This window comes from Quercus robur, chromosome 11 (genome assembly GCF_932294415.1).
Source record: "Quercus robur chromosome 11, dhQueRobu3.1, whole genome shotgun sequence".
NCBI classification, from domain to species: domain Eukaryota; kingdom Viridiplantae; phylum Streptophyta; class Magnoliopsida; order Fagales; family Fagaceae; genus Quercus; species Quercus robur.
Window position 1 is genome coordinate 28,752,920 of NC_065544.1, and position 18,542 is coordinate 28,771,461.

The 18,542-nt window shown below is 36.6% G+C and overlaps 2 long non-coding RNA genes across 2 annotated transcripts; both read left to right on the top strand.

Moving 5' to 3' along the window:
• Positions 1-7,189: 7,189 nt before the first annotated feature.
• Positions 7,190-13,883, top strand: LOC126706713 (uncharacterized). The gene is made up of 3 exons (XR_007648694.1): positions 7,190-7,326; positions 13,187-13,263; positions 13,755-13,883. It is a non-coding gene; the product is annotated as an uncharacterized LOC126706713 (long non-coding RNA).
• Positions 13,884-17,570: 3,687 nt separating this feature from the next.
• On the top strand, positions 17,571-18,542 carry LOC126705874 (uncharacterized). Its single transcript, XR_007648445.1, has 2 exons — positions 17,571-17,709; positions 17,814-18,542. It is a non-coding gene; the product is annotated as an uncharacterized LOC126705874 (long non-coding RNA).

Consider the following 18,542-nt stretch of genomic DNA (forward strand, 5'->3'; position numbering starts at 1 on the left):
TTTTAGTAGAATCTGTAGACAACTTCATATGCAGGTATTTGGTGCATGCCAATGGAATCTATGCCAGTTATTCCCTTCTTTCAACCATCATTGTAGCCATGCCTCGCCCCACTCCATGATTGTTTTCAAAACCTTAACTAATTGTACTTAGAATCATCATAAAAGCGAGAATTAAATCTTTAATTCTGGCTGCTGGAGACAACCATTACTTGAAGTGCAGCTTGTGGGTCTTTAGGTGCATTTTGTCATAAGGCCATAAAATTTTATAGCCCCGAAATTCATTGTAGTGGCTTGCCATGCAGTGCTTTGAATCATTTCCTTAAATGAACTTTTCAGCAGATATGTTCACCTGTGGCTAACCCCAGCAAGGACATTGACAATTCTGCCTTCCAAGGCTGACCACAATTGTGTTCTTACAGTGTATGTATTTAACGTGACGTCTTGCTCATACCATATATATATATATATATATATATATGCTTGATGGCCATTAGCGGTGCTGTTTGTAATCTTGCTAGTTTTGTGTATGCATTATGTTACTTGTTTTTGCTACTCATATGTAAGAAGTTTTCATTTTCAGGTTCCAGATTTTTATAGTTTTGATAATTATCATTGCTATAGAATTCACTCTTTCAAAGAGAAAGCAATGAGATATGGTCAAATATTGTACTTTAGGACCTGCATTAGCATTACCAAACCGATGCAAGTTCATCAAGTCCTGAGTGATTTTTAGTACAGGTTAATCAGAAGCCACTATTACATTTTACCATCATTGGTTCCCTGAAAGCATTAGACAAGCCCGATCACATGAGTATTTCTGTCATGGTGATGCAAGTGTAATGTAATATAATGAACGGGTAAAGTTGGCCAACCAATAACCATATTTGATTATTATATGTAATGGACAACTACCAGTGAACCTTAAGTCACTTACGAAAGTTTTAGCAAAATTGTAGTGTATCATTGCTGTTGGTCATCAACAAATTATTGATCAACCAAAAAATTAAAAAAAAGTTTATTGTGAGAACATAAATAAATAAACATTAAGACTTTAACACTTCGTTCGGAAGTTTATAAAGGAATGAAAATATTGTGTTTGGAAGAAAGGACACAAATAGTTTACTTCTAAATTAAAAAATAACAAGGTAGATACAATTAGTGTGTGTTTGGCAAAAATTAAAAAGTCAGTTTATTTTACTATCTAGTTTATTTTTGCCATTATTTATAGGTCCCACTGCACTTTTTGGTATTATTCATAAGTCTTACTGTACTATTTCAGCTAATTTTTACCTTTATTTATAGTACTTTCAGCCAAAAAAATTTAGTTTCAGCAAAATAATCGAACCGAAAATATACCCTTTATCTTTTTTCTCTTTTCTTTTGTTTTTTGGGAGATGAACCCAACAGTTTTGTTAAATACAGCCATGAATATTTAACATATTTCCAGCTTTCCTCCACTTATAATCACTGGCTTTTATTTGACATTCATCCAATAGATGATAAAGAAATACTTTGTTGTCAACTAATTAGACCTTGATTAAGGTTCACTCTACATGTCAAATTTCCACTCCATGAAAACTGGAAAGGTAGCTAGTAATTGAAGATTCTGAACCTGACAACACACTTTGCTTTCTTTAAGTCTTAATCAATAATTAAAACTAAAAAATCTACATCGCCGACCACAACTATGACCAGATAATTAAGTTCAAGCAGCCAAATAAAGTCAAAAAAAAAAGAAGGTGAGTGGTGGAATTCAATTTCAAGCTTATATGCCATTGAATGCAAGACTGAAGGTTTAGCCAAAAAAAAAAATGCAAGACTGAAGGAGTGAGACAAGACTTTTTTTTTTGGAGAAAGTGAGACAGACTTGGGATTGATGTTTATGTCTATTACTCCTTATTTTTTTAGATCCAAATTTTAGAATATGGTTTCACATAATTAAATCATTGGAGTTCTACGGACTGTTTGGTGTGATAAGATTACTCCACAACTTTTTGATTTAAGTCTCCTACAATTCTTCGTTGAGCAGTAATATTGATTTTATAGTACTAATTGGAGGTAAATTTTATTACTAATCCCTCTTTCAAATTAATTTGTGCATTGGGTTTGGGTAGAAACTATAATTTAACAAAACTGGACTTAAACCCAATACATTTAAATTTTTGGATTAAGTCAAATATTAAAAAAAAAAAAATGGTAGAGGGGCGACCTGAGTTGGCGTCTTCCACCTAAGCATGACCATAGTGACACTCTACCTGCTGAACCCAGGCCTATATGTTCCTAATTTAACATTAAGTAATGTTCCTATATATTATTTTAACCTCAATAATATTCTTCCTAAGGTTTTATTTCCCCAGTCTATATCTATATGTTACTAAAAGCTAAAGCGTAGTATTTTATGTTGCTTCGCTCACATTGAGCCATGTTAGCAGCCATATCATTCCCATCCTCTTTTCTAAATTTATCCTACAATTTTAAAATAATTTTTATCAATTTTAAAATACTAATAAAACTAAAATTATTTCCAAACTATCTCCACCATAAAACCCACTTCTTTTAAATTTAATTCCACCAGCCCATCACTTATTAATTAAATTCTAACTTAAACCCTAAACCCAAGCCTTCTAAACTGAAAACCCTTTGAAAATCACAGTTTCAACCTCCTTAATTTCCTTCCCTTTTGTTTCTCACGTGTTCCTTCCCATTCCCCACCTTCTAACGGCAGTTTTCTCATGCAAATTTAATGTTGCTTCGCTCACATTGAGCCATGTTAGCAGCCATATCATTCCCATCCTCTTTTCTAAATTTATCCTACAATTTTAAAATAATTTTTATCAATTTTAAAATACTAATAAAACTAAAATTATTTCCTAACTATCTCCACCATAAAACCCACTTCTTTTAAATTTAATTCCACCAGCCCATCACTTATTAATTAAATTCTAACTTAAAGCCTAAACCCAAGCCTTCTAAACTAAAAACCCTTTGAAAATCATGGTTTCAACCTCCTTAATTTCCTTCCCTTTTGTTTCTCACGTGTTCCTTCCCATTCCCCACCTTCTAACGGCAGTTTTCTCATGCAAACTGTGCGACTTCCCCTTCCCCACTTTCTAACCGCAGACTTCTTACGCAAAATATGTTCCTTCCCCATCCCCACCTTCTAACGGCAGCCTCTCTATCTTCCTTACTCCTTTCCTCATAGTTTATAAATACTAACAGAAGCTGGATACTTCAGTTCAGGTATCTCTAAATCTCAGTTTGTTTTCTGCTCTATTCTTTTTGCTTGATTGCTTGATGTTTTTATTCACTTCTTACATTTTGTTACTGCCTACTGCCTCTTGAGTGTTGTGATGCGACTTAGATTAGTTCGTGTAGTATGTGCAAAATAAGGCAATATTGTTGCAGCTAAAACAATTTTCTGTGTTCTAAAACAATTTTCTGTGTTTGTGTCAATGTAGATTTAATGGATTTGATTATATACTTATATTTTGGTCGGACTGATGGGTTAAATTTGATTTTGATTAAGGAATATGGGTAAGAATGCTTTAAGTTTGGGGTGTTCGAGTTAAACTAGGGATTGAGTTTTATTTTTACTTTTCTCTTTTATTTCTTAAATCTAAACATGGGATGTGGAGTGTTTTTTTTTGGGGGGGGGGGGGGGGGGGGGTGGGTTGTGGGAATGTTTCTTTTTAATCTATACGTGGGAGTGTATTTCCGTGGCATTGGAGTGTTCTTTTTATAATATATGGATGCCTGCAACTTCTAAAGCTCCAACCATACTAAAGAGAGTGAGAAAAATGAATGATTTTCGTAGGTCTGCTTGTCTTATTAGTTCTGGTCGGCTCACTAGAGATGTTCAATTTATGTGGTGCTGATCCTACTGAAGGTTTCACCCTTGTCACATTAGCAGAGTCAAATTTTGAGCAACAGAAACTATATGACATACAACTCGAGCAACGGTACAGTTTTGTTAATGGGGTTTACTGATTATGGGTCTATTCCAATGACAAGCCATATAATCCCAATAGTCATACCAAACCACGGACTAAAACTCAAATAAAGGTAATATGTATGTATGAATTCATGTGTTTATTAATGCTCACAAAATGCAAAAGGATTAAGCAGCTGTTTCCTTTTGTAGGGGCTTGGCTATTCAAGTGGAATCTGGCAATTCGAAGGCTATGGCTTTGTTAAAAATGGAACATCCGGTGCTATAATATCACAAATTCATGGTGCAAGAGAGATATTTTGTCAAACACATAATGTGCATGTTCCAAAATGGGAATGAAAAAAATTATTTTGTAACATGAATCCACTCAAATATTACACCAAAGACAAACTAAGTACATTACAATTGACAAAATTTTCATAAATCAAAATTTCTAGGAACTTCATTAATCCAAATTTCAAGGATCATTCTTTTACATTAATTGACGATTGATCCCTATCCAAAAATTAAAAAAATAATAATAAACAATAGGTCATGAGTTATAACATATTGACATGATCTTGAATAAACTCTAAACACAATATCTAATTAAAAGAAAAATTGTCAAATAAAAAGGCCAAAATTAGTGTCATGCTGATTCCATATCTCTATTTTCTGCATCTCCGACTCTGCTACTGACAATACTGTGTACCCATTCTCTTCACTGGCTACTGCTACTTGCTCCATCATTGCCACTACCACTACATTTTTTCTCTCCTGTGTTGACCACAACAAGAGCCTATTTAGTTCCTCAACTCGTTCATTATATAATGATACCTTTGTCCGATATCTATTAATCATAGTATAAAAAATTTAGCAGAGGGCCCTGAAGAATTCAACTCAAGTTGATAAACATTTTTAAAGAATAACAGAGAAAGTCATTCTCTCAGATAGAATCAAGATTAGGATTCATCTCCGTCAGTTGGGCTTCCAGCAGTGCTACCATTTCAAGAGCCCTCTTTAGGTCACAAGCCTCACTAAGAGTTTCATCAGTCAAGATCATCTGAAGCTTTTCAGGGTCCACTAAGTCTCTCTGAATTCTGCAACCAGTACACAATGTTAGGCATGCTTCAAGATCATAAAGATCCCCTGCTTCTTAAGAGTTCCACAAAAAGGACATACTGTTCCATATGCTTTATAAGAGCATTTTGCAAGTCGTCAAGCCTTTTTTTTTACACCAAGGACAAACTAAGTACATTACAATTGACAAAATTTTCATAAATCAAAATTTCTAGGAACTTCATTAATCAAAAATTTCAATGAACAGACTCTTTACATTAATTGACAATAGATCCCTATCTAAAATTAAAAAAAAAAAAAAAATACTAATAAACAATACGTCATGAGTCATAACATATTGACATGGTTGCTCTCTAATAAACTCTAAACAAAATAACTAATTACAAGAAAACTGCTCAATTGAAAAGGCCAAAATTAGTGTCAATCCATATCTCTTCCTTGCCTGCTGCTACTTGCTCCTTCATCGTTCTCCCCTGTGTTGACCACAACAAAAGCCAGACAGAGTTGATCTTCATTACCAAGTCTAAAAGACCAAATTTGGATCACTTGGTTAAGCTTTCTGCCAAGATCATTTTTTTCCACCACCTCATTCCAAGATTTTATCAGCACATAGCATGAACTTTTCTTCCCTGACTCCTTAGGCATGTCCCATTGCCTCAAAACAATTTGTTTTACCTTACCAGAGGCCTCCATGAATGGGACTTCCATTGCTTGTTGTTGATCCAGATATTCTCTTTCTGCCTCCCTCAAGAAACTGTCATTGATTCGGCTTAAAGGCATGGACAACCGAGCGTTATGTCGGTTTAGGTCAGTCTTAGTGAGAGGCTTCTGTATGACCAAAACCAGTTGGGTTCCACCCATTTTGTCAATGATATTCTGGAAAGTTTGAGGCAGTTTTGGTGATGGGTTTGAGAGTGGAAGGGTTGGGTTCAATTTGGGCTTCTTTGGTGGCTTTTCTTCAATTTGGTCTTCCTTGGTGGCTTTTCTTCGCTTCTGGGTAACAAGCTTCAAACCTTGACAGTTGAAGCCATCAACTACTCTGGGTGGCGTGGGTTTGGGAGATTCAGAGTGGTTGGGAACAGCAATGGATGAAGCAGCAGAGATTCCCAAATGGGGTTTCTTGGGTGGGATTATTTTGAGGCGTGTGATGATCTTGGGGGAAGCACAAGCAAAACCCTCTGGTGGTAGCAACGCTTTCCATTCCGGATCTGCAATGCCAGTGGGTTGAGAAAATCTCTTCCTTTTGACGTTCAAATTTGGCAATTGGTAATGGGTACGAGGCTTGGAAGAACCAAGATTAGATCTTTTTCTTTGGAAGGAGTTCCAGGTGGGTTTGAAACGACATTGAAGTTTCTTCTCTTCTGAAGTCAGTGGCAGAGTGGGTTTTTTAGGGTGGAATAGAATCAAGTCCTCCAAAACCCTAAGAGTAAGCAAGTCCAAGTCCAGTTGTTCATCTCTGGTGCACTCTCTTTTGAGTTCATTAAATGACTCACACTCACAAAGTGAACCGGGAGTCACCATGGTTTTGATGATCAATTCTCTGTGAGTTACAGAGAGATAGAACAACAAGCAAAAAACAGAGACGAGAAAGAGACTCCAAATTCAATTCTGAAGTTGACTTGGCCTCCAAGAATCTTAATTTCTGTTTCTACACTCAGAAAAGGAAAGCAATTGTGGGCTACAAATTGGGTTTTCTCTGTGAGTTTCAGAGATAAAACCAGAAACAGAGAGAGAGAGAGGGTTTGTTCTTGGGTATGGAAATATGAGTGTTTTTTTTTTTTTTTTTTTGTTGAGCAATGAGTGTATTTATATTAATTAAAAGCAGAGTGGGAGAATAAAAGCAGAGTCGGTCTCTGAGTGGGAGAATAAAAGCAGAGTCGGTCTCTCCGTCTCAGTCTCCGACTCTGAGTCGGAGAGACCAAAACAGAGGAGGGGTTTGTATTTGTATGATTCAAAAATAACGGCTAGTTGGGATTTCTTTGTTCCCTATTTTACCCCTATCTTTTTACATTTATTTCTCATACCTGCCCTCCCTGGTCAGCAAAAAAAGGCCACGTAATTAACCCTACCAACACAAATCAAATGACAATTTTGCCCTCAAACCCCGCCACCGCCAGCAACTTTCTACCACTACGGAATATTTTTTTTATTTTATTTTATTTTGTAAGATGTAAGATCATTTTTTTTTTCCTTTCCTGTAAGTTACTATCTTTGATTAGATATTCATATTTTGGAATGTGTTTTGCTTGCAATTTTACTTACTCGGCAATGGCATGGGGAGACTGGAGAGTAAGGATTGGGGGTGACACTGCATTGAGGTATATCTTTGTATTAGTGGTTTGATAATCTTTTTATTATTAGCTTTAATTAATGTTCTCTAAAAATTTGCAAGTCCATGAGTAAATTTCCACACTTCATATTTTGAAAATGAAAGCTTTTGGAATCGTGTCTTCCATCTTGGACAACCTTAAATTTTTTCAGGTTTCTTTAATTTTCATCCGTTCACACTTCACACTGATGTGAAATTCTTAGTAGCTGTACTACAAATATTGTTTTTTGTTTTTTTATTTTTTTTCAAAAAGTTTTCATAAATGCTAGAAAAACAGGTCAGAACTACTTGAACATGCAAGAAACCGGAGATTGATGATATTGCTATAGTGGGACCAGCAGGTTCTCCAGAAAATTTTCTTCATGGGAAAATTGATTACAAGGATTAAGTTCGGTATCTTTCTTTTTTTCTTTTTTCTTTTTTCTTTACTTGATTGGATTTAATGCTAGCTCTCCCACAAGGAACTACTTGGACACAGAAACCCATCTCATAGCAATTTTGAGATTGTACATGAATTTGCTGAAATCTGTCTTTGGCTACCAAAAATCCTTTTTTGCATAGTACAATTTCCGGATGTCTGAAATCTAGCCTGTCTTTGATACTGAGAACTTCTCAAGAACATAAATTTGGTTAATGAATGGAGAGATGATAAAAAGTAGAGTGAAATTCATTGGTGCAATTAATTGGTTGGGTTTGGATGTTTTCATGGTGACGAATATATACATATGTGTGTATTAACTGTTAGTGACAATAATCGCACCTAATAAAAACACATCAATCCATAGTATTAGAAATACAGAATAATTGTATTGTATTTCATAAATCAAAGAATATACATCAGTGCCTTAATATAGGAGACCTATGTGTACGGTACAAGTAAAGTATAGTACAAGTACAAGTATGCTATACAAGTAACCTAGCTGGGCCTAAAACCCATAACATAATATACGTTAACAGCCCCCCTCAAACTCAAGGTGGATGTGAGACCAGCTTGAGGTTGTCAACCAAATCACGAGTGCGTCCTTTAGGAAGTGACTTGGTGAAGATATATGCAAGTTGATCTTTGGAGGAGACGGAGAAAAGCTTAAGAGCACCATGGACAAGATGATAACGGATAAAATGACAATCAATCTCGATGTGTTTAGTTCGTTCATGGAAGACATCATTGTGAGCAATATGAATGGCACTCTGGTTGTCACAATAAAGGGGAGTAGCAGAGGATGTGGACACACATAAATCCTTAAGAAGCCATCGTAGCCAAAGGAGCTCAGATGTGGTATCAACAAGAGCACGATATTTTGCTTCAGTACTAGAGCGGGCCACAAATGTTTGTTTCTTACTTCGCCAAGAAATCAAAGAAGAACCAAGGAGAAAGCAATAACCTGTAGTGGACCTGCGATCAGTGGGATCTCCTGCCCAATCAGCATCAGAGAATGCACGAAGTACAAGAGGAGACTGAGCTGAGTAGAAAAGGCCATGGAAGAGGGTGCCCTTCAGGTATCGAAGAATGCGCAGAACAACAGCATAGTGAGTTGATCGTGGAGCAGACAGATACTGGCTCACCTGATGAACAGCATAGGAGATGTCTGGACGAGTAACTGTGAGATAAACTAGGCTGCCAACCAATCGTCTGTAAAGAGAGGGATTAGACAATAGTTTCCCCCCTGAGGGAGTCAGATGCGTATTAAGCTCAACTGGAGTGTCAACAGTTTTGCTATCAGTGAGTCCAGCTCTAGACAAGAGTTCAGAAGCATACTTGGCTTGAGTAAGATAAAGTCCATCTGTAGAATAAGTGATTTCAAGACCCAAGAGGTAGCTAAGATGTCCAAGATCTTTCATCTCAAATTGCTGACTGAGAAAATCTTTGAGTTCTTGAATGCCACTGAGGTCATCACCAGTTATGATCATATCATCCACATACAGGAGAAGTAAAATAGTGCCTTTGTCAGTGCGACGAAGAAATAAGGCAAAATCATAATGACTGGCCATGTAACCCAAATGAGAGATGGTAGAGCTGAATTTGGCAAACTAAGCTCGTGGAGCTTGTTTAAGGCCATAAAGTTCACGTCGAAGGTAACAAACCTTGTTTGAGTCAACAGAGAGACTAGGAGGAGGTTGCATATAAATTTCTTCATTTAAATCCCCATTAAGGAATGCATTTTTGACATCCATCTGAAAAAGATCTCATTTACGGGCAGCAACAACAGCTAAGAGGGCACGGACAGATGAGATACGAGCAACCGGAGCAAAAGTCTCTTCATAATCAATACCATACTCTTGTGTAAAACCTTTTGCAACAAGACGAGCTTTGTAGCGCTCAATGGACCCATCAGAGCGAGTCTTAATCTTATAGATCCACTTACAACCAATCACAGATTTCCCGGGAGGGAGTGTCACCAAATCCCAAGTATGGTTTTTAGATAATGCATCAAGTTCCTCTTTCATTGCAATCTGCCATAAAGGGTCAGTGGAAGCCTCACGATAGGTGTGAGGCTCATGTAGTGTAGCAAGAGCAGTGTAACAATGATAGTCAAGTAAATGTGCAGGAATAGATCTTACTCGAGTTGAGTGACGAGGTGGAATGTCTTGTGCAAGATCTTTAGGCGGAACAGGAGCAGGGGACCCAAGCTTAGGGTTAGGGTTGGGTAGCTCGTCTTCAACCTGTTCATCTTCCACCTGTTCATTAAAGGGTGAACTAGGAAAGAGATCAGTGATATCTGGTGGTTGGACAGAGAAGTCTACAAGAGAATCAGGAGCAACTACAGGAGGAATATGTGCCTCATCTGGAAAAAGATCTAAACAGAGGAGGAAGATAGGGAGGCACGAAAGTGAGAGAGCTCGACAAAGAGGCGATGTTCCTAAAAGACAACATTGCGGGAAACACGAAGACGATGAGAGACAGGGTCATAACACTGATACCCCTTTTAAGTTTCTCCATAGCCAAGAAAACAACAAAGTCTTGATCGAGGCTCAAGTTTGTTATGCTCATGTGACTGAAGAAGAACAAAACAAGCAGAACCAAAGAAGCGAAGGTGGTGATAGTCTGGAGATGACCCAAAAAGGCGCTCATATGGAGTTTGATTTTGGATAACCGGACTCGGAATGCGATTAATAGCATGAACAGCATGAAGAGCAGCTTCGCCCCAAAAAGGAGCAGGAACTTTGGCAGAGAGAAGGAGAGCACGAACAGTGTCAAGAATATGACGAAGTTTCCGTTCGGCTCTACCATTTTGCTGAGAGGTACCTGGACAAGTTAGTTGATGAACAGTGCCATAGGAATGCAAAACAACTTGGAAAGCATATTGAGTATATTCAAGAGCATTATCAGATCGAAAAATTTTGATGCGTTTGGAAAACTGAGTTTCAACCATTTTTGCAAAATTAGAATATACTTGTAATAATTCAAAACGATGTTTCATATTAAAAATCCAGCTATAGCGAGAGTAATCATCAACAAAGACAACAAAATATCGAGACCCACCAATACTAGAGACAAAGGAAGGACCCCAAACATCAAAATGAATAAGGTCAAAGATATCAGTGGATATTGATTCACTAGTATTGAAAGGCAAAGCTGGTTGTTTTTCTAATTGGCACGAAACACAATCAAAATTTTTTATAGACACTGAACCTAACAAACCTCTAGAAGCTAATTGTTGTACCCGAGAGGAAGATGCATGACCAAGTCGAGCATGCCAAAGTGCAAGGGAAGGAATTGAAGAAGCTGTAGCAGCTGCAGCAACAGAAACAGGAGCAACAAGTGGAAGACGAAGGTTGTCCACGGGAAACATACGCCCAACTCTGGGACCAGTCCCAAGCTCCCGTCTCGTCCTCGGATCCTGCACAATACACCCAGAATAATCAAAGATAATGCGATAACCCAACTCAGCTAATTGTCCAACAGAAAATAAATTATAAGAAAGGTCGGGAACATTAAAGACTCCAGGAACCGAGAGATTGGAGGTCGCAACGGAACCTATATTATGACCAGACATTGTGGAACCATTTGCTATGCAAATATTAAGAGGGTGCGGTGCAGGTTTAAGGTCAGAAAATAAGGACAAGTGAGGTGTCATGTGATTGCAACAAGCAGAATCCATAAGCCAAGAGGTAGGAGACATATCAGATAAAGCTGAGAGAGAAGAGGAATAAGATGCATTACCAACCATACGAATGACATTGGCGATGATATTTATAAGGTCATCTCTGGAAATGGTGAAAGTGGATCCAGAAGACTGAGACTTTGCAGAGACGGGAGCCATAGGTTGGACACTCTCAGTGTTAGCAACAGTAGCAATAGAAATGGAAACAGCTGATTTGTTGCGTTGATAGCAAGTCTCAATATTATGGCCAAAATGTTTGCAAAAATTGCAAAAACGTTTGTTAGATTGTCAGCGACGATTGTTGCAAAAGGAAGAAGACTTGTCCTTATTCATCATTTTGAAGCAAAATATGCAAAAATAGACTGCAAAAATGAAATCTACGCGAAAAACTGGGTAAGGAGAACCTTGACAGCAAAAGTCAACCTCGAAAAGTCAACGGTCAAAGTCAACGGTCAACGGTCAGGCAGATGACGTCACAAGATGACGTGGCGATGACGTCAGCAGATAAGTAGATGCTGACGCAGCTAGGGCTGACGTGGCAGATGTGATGATGTCAGCAGATCAGGTTCCGGCGCGTGGGAGCGCGTGGCTGCGCGTGGAGGCGCGTGGTGGCGCGTGAACGGCGCGTGCAAGAAAACTGCGACGCGTGGTGGTGCGTATGGAGTGTGATCAGCGTCACAGCAGCTTTGAACGGCGCATGGGGGCACGTGCGGTCTCCGATGGCGTCGAGGCTTCCACGAGTGTGTAGATCAGCGCAGGACGATCTCAGTGGTACCTTCAAAAATGAAATCGGAGCAATATTCGCAGCGGCGATGCAAAGAGCAGTGGCCTATGTAGTGTGAAACTCCTTAACGACGGCAGCTGCAGGTTCGGAACCCAAGGACGACGGCTGGATGACGTCGGAGGTTCAACGGCGAGAAGCTGCGGCGGCAGTTGTGATGGCGGAAGCGTTAGTAAAAGAAAGGAAGTCACACTAATGAAGACAAGACTGCTAAGAAAAGGTCAGAGTAGTGGCTCTAATACCATGTTAGAAATACAGAATAATTGTATTGTATTTCATAAATCAAAGAATATACATCAGTGCCTTAATATAGGAGACCTATGTGTGCGGTACAAGTAAAATATAGTACAAGTACAAGTGTGCTATACAAGTAACCTAGCTGGGCCTAAAGCCCATAACATAATATACGTTAACACATAGTTTAAAAAAAAATCAATGGGCTTGTAAAAACTGTTAATTGCATAAAATTTTATTTATCAAGAAAAAATAATGATTGTCTTAGGGTTGATTCTTTTTTGGCAAATGCTACTCATAAATGCATAAAAAACTGAAGGTCATATTGGTCAGCTGCTTGCTCAGAACCCAGAAAGTCGTATGACATGCTTCATATTCAATGTTTCAGCTGAATATTGTGTATAGAATTATTACAGTGGCTTGACATTGCCAATGGTTATGTTACTTGTTTTGTGAATTCTCCCGTACCAAACGCCACATAAATTCAATTTAAATTATATATACTTCCATTCATGTGTACCTTATCTTCTTCTGTCATCATAACTGCTACCCCTGTCCATCTAAATCTAGGTTTCATTTTATTTTATGCTGAGATGTGTTTATTTGATTTTGATCCACTCGGTTGTCTAAGTTATGTTATATAATTTTGTTGTGAACTTGGTTCTTCAAAAACAATTAGTTTTATATCTCAAATGTGACTTACCCGTCTATACTGTAACTTCTTTGTGTAGTGATGCCAGAGAAATTTATGCAAAAAAAACTTACCAACTTCATTGAAAAGCGACTCAAGTCAGAAAGGGCTGCTTCTGTAAGCTTCAACCATATGCACAATTGTAATGTTTACAAATTTTGGTTTTTACTCTGAAGCAATACTTGTATGTTGATTCTTTGTTTATAGAACCATAAAGGATCTTACCCACTTTTCCTTCCCTTTGCTCAATAAACCTCCAAATAATCTACTTTCGTCTCTAACTCCTAAGAGCTGATAAATTTAGGAATATAAGTATGATTTGGTTAACATTTTGGAATTAGTTTTCTTGCTTTAAGAAACAAATTGGTAATTACTGTTCCAAGATATTAACCACGCAGTAATATAACTGTTGAGGCCTTGGGGAAGCTTTATTCGTACACTTTTGGCTTCAATGTCTAAAATAGGTGACAATATCTGGACCATATAGTCTTGGCCTTGAACGAGTAAATGTATTAAACTATTACTTAAAAAATGAAATATGTCTATTAATTTTTGACTATTTATACTTAACTAAGTGCTAATTTCTTTTTGGCTTTGTTGTGGTTTAGATTTGGACAAGCACATTGCAACAAACTATTGAAATGGCCAGAAAGTTAGAAATAGTTTTGTAAGCGATGTTGTAGAGACTTATGGCTTGAAATGGCTAAATGATTTAGGTCCTGCATCTTTTGGAATAAGTGTAAAAAAAGTATGATTTATCTTAGTAAGCACTCTCTACCACTACGGAATATTTATTTATTTTATTTTGTTGCACATAATTAATTCCCTCCTTGTTGATAATCTTAATCTTCCATTCTGACAAAAAAGGACGGAAGCCATTTAGACCTGGAGCCTTGAAGGTTTGCATGGACTTGATGTTATCGACCACCTTTTCTGCAATAGAAAGTAGACAGCCCAACATTCTCAATCTCATCATTGCACTGCTGAAAGAAACCTTCAAATCCTCTAGCCAAGAAGGATTGGATGAGGTAAATAGCTCTCTAAAATTGGCTAAGAAGTATTCCTCAATCTCTTTGGATCATTTATCCACTAGTTATCCAAGTTTATCGTATCAATGTTGTTGGACTTTCTTTGAATAATTGTGAATAAATGAATTTTTTTCTGTATTTCTGTCACCTTCTTGAAGCCAAAGTTCTCTAGATTTTTGTGTTGATTCTCAATCATGACTGCATTCTCTGGAGTAGAATCATTAGCTTGGTAGAGTTCTAGAAGCCGGAGCAATTCTTGTTTTTTTAGATTGACACCACCCAAAGCACCTTTGTTCCACTTCCTATGAATTTACCCTTAACTTGTCCAACTTTCTCATAAATTGAAAATATATTGATCCATTGACACTCACATCCCACAAACTTCTAATTACATCATCACTCCTTTCATCTCTCAACCAAGTAGCCTGGTCTTGATCTTCTCCCTAATTTTATATTAGAATTTAGTATAATTGGGTTGTGGTCATTTTGTGGTTGACAAGAGCCTCATCCCCCCTGGTAACACACTGCCTCATATAGCCTCTATCATATGCTGGAAATTTCTCCCTTTTATTACACCAAGTATGCCTAATTCCAATAAAACCCAAATTTATTCTTACATGAACTCTTTGAGACCTCTTCTTGAGGAAGAGCCAGCCTTGATTCAAACTTTTTCTTCTCTTACAAGACAGTTGAAATCCCCACAGCAAACTCAAGGGCCTTAAATGCATTCACTGAGCTTGAAATGATCTTCCAGAATCTCTATTTCTTGGCAAAATGGGAAGCCCATAGCTGCGTACAAACAACCAATCCCTACAACCTGATTAAGAGATTACACCACTTACTTGCTAGGCAGATGCTTCCACTACTTTTAAAACAACTTCCTTTTTCCATAAAAAGCTAGACCACCATCTCCACACCAGCTCTACCACTGGTACACAATGACAATCCACATAACCTAAGGTCATCTATTTTATTAATCTTATCCTTTTCCACCATAGTCTCAAATAAGAAAATAATGTATGGGTCATGGTCCCTCATGAAGACTCTAACCCTCACCATCTAGGCATTACCAATTCTTTAACAACTCCACATCAATGCTTGCATTGCACATACTCTAAAACACTAAGAAAAAACTAGGAGGAAAATAAAGGGTCACCAGCTGACTCTGATCAATCAAATCCCCACTAAGAATGAAATCTTGTAGCTATTATACCTTAGTTTAGATTGAAACAAAAGCATGACCTGGTAAGGTAGTTGGGCAGTGATCAAGCAATGCCAGGTGGAGAATGACAATAGAAACATACTAATGACCAGTTCTAGGAGAACAAGCTTGAGTCGCATCTAGACACATGAGGCAGAGGAGGAATCCAAATAACTGGGTGGGGATCAAAGCATTTTGCAGAGTGGAGCTTGTGATCAGCTTGGGAAAAGCTCAGTGCACTATAGCAAGAGGAAGTTATCATGTGTCTAGGGGAACGACATGGGGAAAGCTGCACCCTTTCGTTAGGTGCTTGGGTTTACAACTTTAAGTTTCCTTTGAAGGCTTGAAGCACTTTTTTGTACATTCAACTGTTTGTTATAGTTTTCATTTTTTTTTTGTTTTTTTGTTTTATATATTCATTTTATAATTGTTGGTACAGAGACGGTGCAGTTCGTTATTGAAATCATCATTCTAAGCTTTTATCACGTTAGACCAAGACCGAGACGATGGCCTCCTAGATATATTTTTCAAATGGGAAAGTCTTCAAAAATCAATTATTCACAAAATTTGGGAAAATTATAAATTATCTTTTAGGAGTACAATAATATTGTACTTCAACCTCTTACATAAATAGTAAATATTACCGTAAATTTAATTTATAGAATATACTGTAATGTGAGAATAAGTTATACGGCATTGTACTTTTAAAGTGTTGTACAATTTTCCAAAAATTTGTTGTGTGTTGTTATTAGACCCATGGTTTAAGTTTGATTTTAATTTTGGTGGGACCATGCGTGTGGGGTGAGAATACATTGTTGGTATATTTAGGAGGAAACCCGAAACCATTGGAAATATGAGGAATTAAAGTGCGGCTTTCAGTAGGAACAAATAATTCATGTAACAAAGATTGGATGGAAGATAAAGATGAGATTGTCCCAACCCATAGAATCATTTCTAACAATGTGAGTCATAACTACTAAGTTCCAACGTAGGTTAGCCAAAGAAAAGTGGCTAATACTACATTATTCTAGACTTTTTTTTTTTTTTTTGGGATACCATTTATAATAATAAAAAAAAGAGTGGATTGTACTTTGCCACAACTCTGTTTTGTATATATATATACTAATGATTAGAGCTAGACAATGGATATCTAATGAAGGACACCTCAAGTTGATTAAATGATAATTTTCAAACCATAGTAGACTTTGTTAAAATCAGCCAAACCATAGGTGAGAGTTAACTCTAGTTAACTCTTTTTTTTTATTTAAATCATTAATTTTTTTTTTTAAATTTAAAAAACTCAAAATTTTCAAAACAACATCGTTTTTTAAGGCACTTAATGGCACAATGTGATAAAAAGACTGAATTGATAACAAGTGAAAGTTAAAAGACTGAAAGGAAAGGAAAAAAAAATATTTATAAGATTAAATTGAATTTTAGTCAAAATTAGAAGATGTAAATTGTAATTTTGTCGTATCTAATTTGTTGCCACTTCATTATTGGTTCAATTGGTCATATTACAAAAATTGCATATTAACACTCTGCTTCTTTTGCTGTAAAATTATATATCTGACATTTTTCCAAAAAAAAAAAAAAAAAAGCACGCAAAATTAATCATACTGGTTTTATTCAACTAAATATCATGAAGGAGAATGTTTGGGTTTTCTTTTTGTAGAGAAAATTTTGTGTGTAATGGAATAGGTGTAATTGTAAAGTCTCTCGTACACCTACCCCCTCACACACTTGTTGCCATACAAGAAAACTCGCATTAGTGTTTGTATAATAGAAAAATGACCACATTTTTGCTAATTAAGTTCAAAATTTATCCACATCAGGTCATGTAAAGTTGTGTAAAAATAAATTGATATTACAATAACCATATAAATTTACACTAACATTATTCATTTTGCATTCAATATTTTTATTATTATTTTTTTTTACATATTTTGAGAATAAAAAAAGAATGGAAGATGGTTGTTGTGTGTAAAAAAAAATAATTAAAAAATAAAAATAAATTGATATTTATAATAAAGTATTTTGAAAAGTAAATACATAAGATAGAAAGTGTAAATTAAAATGGACATAAAGTTTTGCAAGAGAATGCTCCCATACACTTTTACCTTGACCATCTGTCACTGCCAAAGGCCAAAAAGAATGTGATGTAGCGAGCAGAGAGCCAAGTGTGGAACACGACAGCCACCAAGATTGACTCACCTCAGCTCTCCATGCCTAGTTGCCCAACTACCACGTGGAATGAGCCTCGTAGTTACGTAACCATTTCAAAATGCTTTCAATAATTTCGTTCTTTGGGTCAATGCCAATAGCCTCGAACATGTACGTAAGATTCATTTTTTTCTTTTTGATATGACCTATTTTGGCCTTTACCTTTTGGGATTTCTTTGCTGTCACTGACTCCAAGTCCAAGTTTTGAATCGCAGGAAGTAGAAGATGTCGATCTGCGAATCTCCACCTTCAAATTCATCACCAGAGTGTATGAAGGTGGGTCAACTTTGTTACTGAAGGTGTTGACTAGGATATTTTAGTAGAAGTGAGAGTTTACCGGGAAGTTCATCCGATTACCAACAAAGTCTTGAATTATGCAATTGTTTTTTTCTTTAATTTGTTGTTACTTTGATTCTAGGATATATCAACCAGCAACTAGTGGAACTTGGTATTTGATTTTGGGTTTTTTTCTTCAATTTGTTGGTACCATTTGTATTTAATGTTATTTTACAAATTAAAAAAGAAAAAGAAAAAAGTTCAATCAATCTCATCAAGCCCAACACCCCTTTGATGAACAAAACTTTAAATGAACATCAAGATTTGATTGAGAATGCCCAAATCGGTCATGGCACAGCTGAAGATTGAAGTTGAAGATTTGGAATGGATAGTGAGGTTGAAGCGGCCATGGCACTCTCAGGTTGAATGTGAAGGTGGAGGTGTGTATATTGGCGGTGGCTAGATTTGACTATTGGTGAAGATTTAAAATTGTTTGGTTATATGGTTAATGTGAGATTTATTTGGATAAGTGGTGAAATGTATTAGTGGCTTATGAGACCATTCATATTGCTGGCTAGGTGATGATGTGTTTATTTTCATTTGTAATTATTTTATTATTGGTCCAATTGGCATTTTTAATACTATTAAAATTTATTATTATTATTTAA